The sequence below is a fragment of the Zonotrichia leucophrys genome, unplaced genomic scaffold, assembly GCF_028769735.1.
Source record: "Zonotrichia leucophrys gambelii isolate GWCS_2022_RI unplaced genomic scaffold, RI_Zleu_2.0 Scaffold_916_19445, whole genome shotgun sequence".
Taxonomy (NCBI): domain Eukaryota; kingdom Metazoa; phylum Chordata; class Aves; order Passeriformes; family Passerellidae; genus Zonotrichia; species Zonotrichia leucophrys.
The window spans coordinates 890-8,396 of record NW_026993121.1 but is presented as its reverse complement, the minus strand read 5'-3'; the positions used below and the strand labels follow the sequence as shown (position 1 = coordinate 8,396).

Genomic DNA, 7,507 nt, shown 5'->3' with positions numbered 1-7,507 from the left:
TTTCCCAAAACTGCTGGGATTTCATCCCCAAACTTGTGGGGATTTCACTCCCAAATTTCCAGGATTTTCCCCCAAAACCTCCAGGATTTCACCCCCAAATCTCTGAGGTTTTTCCCCAAAACTGTGGAGATTTAATTCCCAAATCTGTGAGGATTTCAGCCCCAAATTTCCAGGGTTTGGCCCCAAAACCTCTGAAATTTCAGCCCCAAATTTCTGGGATTTGTCCCCAAATCCCCCAGGATTTCAGCCCCAAATCTTTGAGGTTTTTCCCCAAAACTGTGGGGATTTAATTCCCAAATGTGGGAGGATTTCAGCCCCAAATTTCCAGGATTTTCCCCCAAAACCTCTGAAATTTCAGCCCCAAATTTTTGGGATTTGTCCCTAAAACTGCTGAGATTTCACCCCCAAATTTCCAGGATTTTCCCCCAAAACCTCCAAAATTTCACCCCCAAATTTCTGGGATTTATCCCCAAAATTTCAGCCCCAAATTCCCAAACTTTAGGACAAAATTTCTGCCCCAAAACCACCAAAATTCCTCCCAAAAATCCAGAATTTTACACCCAAAAATCTGAAATTTCTCCCCAAATCCTTTGGGAATTCAGCCCCAAAATCCTCAAATCCCCCAAAATTTCAGGGTTTCACCCCAAAAGCTGCTGCTGATTTTTCCTCCCCTCCTTTTATTCCCCTGATTTCATTTTGTCCCCCCAGGTGCAAACAGGGCTGGGATAATTTGAATTTATTTTGGGGTATTTGTATTTATTTTAGTGAAATTTGTATTTATTTTAGTGAAATTTTTATTTATTCTGAGGTATTTGTATTTATTTTAGTGCAATTTGTATTTATTTAGGATGATTTTTATTTATTTTTGAGGTATTTGTATTTATTTTAGTGAAATTTGTATTTATTTAGGAAAATTTTTATTAATTTTAGTGAGATTTGTATTTATTTAGGATGATTTCTATTTCTTTTAGTGCAATTTGTATTTATTTTTAGGTATTTGTATTTATTTTAGGGAGGTTTTTATTGATTTTGGGGTGTATTTATTTAAAAAGGGGATTTGTATTTATTTTGGGAGGGTTTATTCATTTTAGGGGGTTTATATTAATTTTAGGGGGTTTAATTTATTTTAAGATATTTGTAATTATTTATAGAATTTGTATTAATTTTGAGGGGATTTCTATTAATTTTAGATTTAAATTAATTTTTAGACCTTTATAATTTAATTTAGAGCTTTAATTTTTTTTTTTGGGGTGCATTTATTGAAATTTGTAATTCTTTGAAGGAAATGTTGATTTTGGGGAGGGGGCTCAGAGGTGCTGAAATGTCAATAAAGGGGTGACAAAAACCGGAGTGGATTTTGGGGAGGGGTCCCTGTGGGAAAGGGGGCTCAGGACCCCCAAAAATGGGGTGAAAAAAGCCAAAAATGGGGTCAGGACCCCCAAAATTGGGGTCAGAACCCCCAAAAATGGGGTGAAAAAAGCCAAAAATGGGTTTAGAGACCCCCAAAATTGGGGTCAGGACCCCCAAAAATGGGGTGAAAAAAGCCAAAAATGGGGTCAGGACCCCCAAAATTGGGGTGAAAAAACCCAAAAATGGGTTTGGAGCCCCCCAAAATTGGGGTCAGAACCCCCAAAAAGGGGGTGAAAAAACCCAAAAATGGGTTTAGAGACCCCCAAAATTGGGGTCAGACCCCCCAAAATGGGCTCAGAGATCCCAAAATTGGGGTCAGAATCCCCCAAAATGGGTTCAAGACCCCCCAAAAATGGACCCAGACCACTCAAAATGGGTTCAAGAGCCCCCAAATTCCCAAAAAAGGCCCCAAAATTGAGCTCAGACCCCCCAAAATTGGGGTCTGAACCCCCAGACTTGTCCCAGACCCCCCAAAATGATTTCAGACCCCCCAAAATTGGGGTCAGAATTCCCCAAAATGGATTTAGAGACCCCAAAATGGGCTCAGAGCCCCCAAAATTGATTCAAACCCCCCCAAAATTGGGGTCAGAATCCCCAAACTTTGCTCCCAGACCCCCCAAAATGGGTTCAAGACCCCCCAAAATGGATTCAAGACCCCCCAAAATGGGTTCAAGACCCCCCAAAATGAGGTCAAAACCCCCCCAAAATTGTCCCAAATCCCCAAAATTGGGGTCAGAATCCCCGAAATGGCTCCAGACCCCCCCAAAATTGGGGTCAGGCCCCCCAAAATGAGGTCAAAGCCCCCCAAAATTGTCCCAGACCCCCCAAAATTGGGGTCAGAGACCCCCAAAATGGGTTCAAGGCCCCCCAAAATTGGGCTCAGAGCCCCCCCAAAATTGTCCCAGACCCCCCAAAATGGGTTCAAGACCCCCCAAAATTGTCCCAAATCCCCCAAAATTGTCCCAGACCCCCCAAACGCCCCCAGCCCCCCAAATCCCCAATGAATCCCCCAAGCCCTGAGGTCGCTCCAAGGTTTTATTTTGGGGAGGGGTCCCGGGGTCAGAGCCTGCAACAGAAATGGGGGAGGGATCAGGGGGGGGTCCCCAAATTTGGGGTCCCAAATTTCAGGGTCCCCCCAATTTCAGGGTCCACAATTTTGGGATTCCCAATTTCAGGGGGGTCCCAAATTCGGGGTCCCCAATTTCAGGGCACAGTGTCAGGGGGGGAACCCAAATTTCAGGGTCCCCAATTTTGGGGTTCCCAAATTTTGGGATCCCAAATTTCAAGGTCCCCCCAGTTTCTAGGTCCCAAATTTTGGGGTCCTAAATTTCAGGGTCTCCAAATTTTGGGGATCTCCAAATTTCAAGGGTCCCCCAATTTCAGGGTTCCCAATTTTAGGAGGGTCCCCAATTTTGGGATCTCCAATTTTAGAGTCCCCCCAATTTCAGGGTCCTCAATTTTGGGGTCCCCAAATTTTGGTGTCCCAATCTCAGGGTCCAAAATTTCAGGAGAGTCCCAAATTTTGGGGGCATCCCAAATTTCAGGGTCCCCAAATTTTGGGGATCCCCAAATTTCAGAGTCCCCAATTTCAGGAGGGTCCCAAATTTCAGAGTCCCCCCAAATTTCAGAATCCCAAATTTCAAGGTCCCCCCCAGTTTCTAGGTCCCAAATTTTGGGGTCCTAAATTTCAGGGTCCCCAAATTTTGGCATTCCCAAATTTCAGGGTCCTCAATTTTGGGGTCTCCAATTTCAGAGTCCCCCCCAAATTTCGGGGTCCCAAATTTCAGGGTCTCCCCAAATTTCAGAGTCCCCAATTTCAGGAGGGTCCCAAAATTTCAGGGGGTCCCCAATTTCAAGGTCCCCCCAATTTTGGGGTCCCCACATTTCAGGGTCCCCCAATTTTTAGGGTCCTCAATTTTCAGGATCCCAAATTTTGGGGTCTCCAATTTCAGAGTCCCTCCAAATTTTGGGGTCCCCAAATTTCAGGGTCCCCCCAAATTTCAGGGTCCCCAATTTCAGAGTCCCCCCAATTTTGGGGTCCCCACATTTCAGGGTCCCCAATTTCAGGAGGGTCCCAAAATTTCAGGTTCCCCCCAATTTCGGGGTCCCCAAATTTCAGGGTTCCCAATTTTGGGGTCCCCAATTTCAAAGTCCCCCCAAATTTTGGGGTCCCCAAATTTCAGGGTCCCCAATTTCACACTCCCAATTTCAGGATCCCAAATTTTGGGGTCTCCAATTTCAGAGTCCCCCCAATTTTGGGGTCCCCCCAATTTTGGGGTCCTCACATTTCAGGGTCCCCCCAAATTTCAGGATCCCAATTTCAGGGTCCCAAATTTCAGAGTCCCCCCAAATTTCAGGATCTTCAATTTCAGGGTTTTCCCAATTTCGCGGTCCCAAATTTCAGAGTCCCCCCAATTTCGGGGTCCCCCCAATTTCAGGCTCCCAAATCTCGAGGTCCCCCCCAATTTGGGGTTCCCAATTTTGGTGTCCCAAATTTCAGAGTCCCCCCAAATTTCAGGATCTTCAATTTCAGGGTCCCCAATTTCAAAGTCCCCCAAATTTTGGGGTTCCCAATTTCAGGGTCCCCCAATTTTTAGGGTCCTCAATTTTCAGGATCCCAAATTTTGGGGTCTCCAATTTCAGAGTCCCCCCAAATTCCTGGGTCCCCAAATTTCAGGGTCCCCCCAATTTAGGGGTCCCCAATTTCACACTCCCAATTTCAGGGCCCCCCCAAATTTCAGGGTCTCCAAATTTTGGGGTCCCCCCAAATTTCAGGGTCCCAATTTCAGGGTCCCCAATTTCAAAGTCCCCCCAATTTAGGGGTCCCCACATTTCAGGGTCCCCCCAAATTTCAGGGTCCCAATTTCGGGGTCCCCAATTTCAAAGTCCCCCCAATTTCAAAGTCCCCCCAATTTCAGGCTCCCAAATCTCGAGGTCCCCCCCAATTTTGGGGTTCCTCAATTTCGGGGTCCCCCCGCACTCACGTGATGGCCCGGAAGGATCTTTTCTCCACGTATTTCACTTTGTAGCGCCGCTTGAACCTGAGAAAAACAACCAAAAATGGGTGAAAAAAGCAAAATTTGGGGTTTTCTGGGAATTTTTGGGGTTTTCCCTCTGAATTTTGGGATATTCTGTGAAAATTTTGGGGTTTTTCCCATAAATTTTGGGGATTTTTTCCCTGAATTTTGGGGTTTTTTCCCTGAATTTTGGGGTTTTTTTTGTAAATTTTGGGGGTTTTTCCCTGAATTTTGGGGTTTTTTCCCTGAATTTTGGGGTTTTTTCCCTGAATTTTGGGGTTTTTTCCCTGAATTTTGGGGTTTTTTTCCCTGAATTTTGGGGGTTTTTTTCCTTGAATTTTGGGTTTTTCCCTGAATTTCGGGATTTTCTTTGTAAATTTTGGGGTGTTTTCCCTGAATTTTGGGATTTTTTTCCCTGAATTTTGGGGTTTTTTTCCCTGAATTTTGGGGATTTTTTCCCTGAATTTTGGGGTTTTCTGTGTAAATTTTGAGGTTTTCTTTGTAAATTTTGGGGGTTTTTTCCCCAAACTTAATTTTTTCTCTGGGTAAATTTTGGGGTTTTCTGTGTGAATTTTGAGGTTTTCTGTGTAAATTTTGGGGTTTTCTTTGTAAATTTTGGGTTTTTCTGTGTAAATTTTGGGTTTTTCCCTGTAAATTTTGGAATTTTCTTTGTAAATTTTGGGGGTTTTTTTCCCCAAATTTAATTTTTTCTCTGGGTAAATTTTGGGTTTTCTGTGCAAATTTTGGGCGATTTCCCGCGTCAGTTTTGACCATTTCTTTGTCAATTTTGAGTTTTTCTTTGCAAATTTTGCTTTTTTTTCCCCAAACTGAATTTTTTCTCTGGGTAAATATTGGGGTTTTCTGTGTGAATTTTGGGATTTTCCTGGTAAATTTTGGGTTTTCCCTGTAAATTTTGGTATTTTCTGTGTAAATTTTGGGCGATTTCCTGTGTCAGTTTTGAGCTTTCCTTTGTAAATTTTGAGTTTTTCTTTGCCAATTTTGGTTTTTTTTCCCCAAATTTAATTTTTTTTCTGGGTAAATTTTGGGGTTTTCTGTGTGAATTTTGGGGTTTACACCCTGAATTTGGGGCGATTTCCCGTGTCAGTTTTGAGTTTATCTTTGTAAATTTTGGGATTTTCTGTGTAAATTTTGAGATTTTCCCTGTAAATTTTGGGTTTTTCCCTGTAAATTCTGAGGTTTTCTTTGTAAATTTTGGGGTTTTTTTCCCCAAATGTAATTTTTTCTCTGGGTAAATTTTGGGGTTTTCTGTGTGAATTTTGAGGGTTTTTTTCCCAGAATTTTGGGGGTTTTTTCCCAGAATTTTGGGGTTTTTTTCCCAGAATTTTGGGGTTTTTTCCCAGAATTTTGGGGTTTTTCCCTGAATTTTGTTTTTTTTTTCCCTGAATTTTGGGATTTTTTTTCCCTGAATTTCGTGTTTTTTTCCCTGAATTTTGGGGTTTTTCCCTGAATTTTGGGGTTTTTCCCCTGAATTTTGGGGTTTTTTTTCCCTGAATTTTGGGGTTTTTTTTCCCTGAATTTCGTGGTTTTTTCCCTGAATTTTGGGGTTTACACCCTGAATTTTGGGCGATTTCCCGTGTCAGTTTTGAGCTTTTCTTTGTAAATTTTGGGTTTTTTTCCCCAAATTTAATTTTTTCTCTGGGTAAATTTTGGTATTTTCTTTGTAAATTTTGAGGTTTTCTGTATAAACTTTGGGATTTTCCCTGTAAATTTTGGTATTTTCTGTGTCAATTTTGGGATTTTCCCTGTAAATGTTGAGGTTTTCTTTGTAAATTTTGGGGTTTTTCCCCCCAAATTTGATTTTTTTCTCTGGGTAAATTTTGGGTTTTCTGTGTAAATTTTGAGGTTTTGTGTAAATTTTGGGTTTTTCCCTGTAAACTTTGGGGTTTTCTGTGCAAATTTTGGGCGATTTCCTGTGTCAGTTTTGAGCTTTTCTTTGTTAATTTTGAGTTTTTCTTTGCAAATTTTAGTTTTTTTTCCCCAAATTGAATTTTTTCTCTGGGTAAATTTTGGGGTTTTCTGTGTGAATTTTGGGGTTTTTTTTCCTGATTTTTGGGTTTTTTTTCCCTGAATTTTGGGTTTTTTTTCCCTGAATTTTGGTATTTTCTGTGTAAATTTTGAGCGATTTCCTGTGTCAGTTTTGAGCTTTTCTGTGCAAATTTTGGGGTTTTTTCCCCAAATTGAATTTTTTCTCTGAATAAATTTTGCGGTTTTCTGTGTAAATTTTGGGGTTTTCTGTGTGAATTTTGGGGTTTACACCCTGAATTTTGGGCGATTTCCCGCGTCCGTTTTGACCTTTTCTTGTAAATTTTCAGGTTTTCTTTGCAAATTTTGTTTTTTTTCCCCAAACTGAATTTTTCCTCTGGGTCACCGTTGGATTTTTCCGTGCAGGTTTTCCCATTTCCCCCCAAATTTGGATTTTTCCCATTTTTGGTGCTCACTTGGCCCTGACTCGCGGCTCCAGGATGTTTCTCCTCTGCAGGCTCCGGAACCGATCCCTCAGGACGCTCCCCTCGGGCTGCCAGGGCACAAATCCAAAAATTCCATTTTTTAGCATTTTTTACCTTTTTTTATAGCAAGTTTTCAGCATTTTTTAACATTTTTCCAGCATTTTTAGCAATTTTTTCAGCATTTTTTAGCATTTTTTGTGATTTTTTCAGCATTTTTTAAACGTTTCTTTAACCTTTATTTAGCAATTTTTTAAGCATTTTTAAGCATTTTTTCAGCATTTTTAGTGATTTTTTTTAGCATTTTTAAATGGTTTTTTAACCTTTTTTTAGCAATTTTTAAAGCATTTTTAAGCAATTTTTCAGCGATTTTTTTAGCATTTTTTAAACGGTTTTTTAACCTTTTTTTAGCAATTTTTAAAGCATTTTTAAGCAATTTTTTAGCATTTTTTCAGCGATTTTTTTTTTCATTTTTTAAACAGTTTTTTTAACCTTTTTTTAGCAATTTTTTAAGCAATTTTTCAGCGATTTTTTTAGCATTTTTTAAACGGTTTTTTAACCTTTTTTAAGCAATTTTTAAGCATTTTTAAGCCATTTTTTAGCATTTTAAGAATA

At 40.5% G+C, this 7,507-nt stretch overlaps 1 long non-coding RNA gene across 1 annotated transcript; it reads right to left on the bottom strand.

Annotated features, from left to right (window-relative positions):
• Window positions 1-2,431: 2,431 nt before the first annotated feature.
• LOC135442051 (uncharacterized) lies at window positions 2,432-7,058 on the bottom strand. Its single transcript, XR_010438605.1, has 3 exons — window positions 6,887-7,058; window positions 4,395-4,451; window positions 2,432-2,476 (listed from the first exon to the last, which is right to left on the bottom strand). It is a non-coding gene; the product is annotated as an uncharacterized LOC135442051 (long non-coding RNA).
• Between the last annotated feature and the right edge of the window lie 449 nt (window positions 7,059-7,507).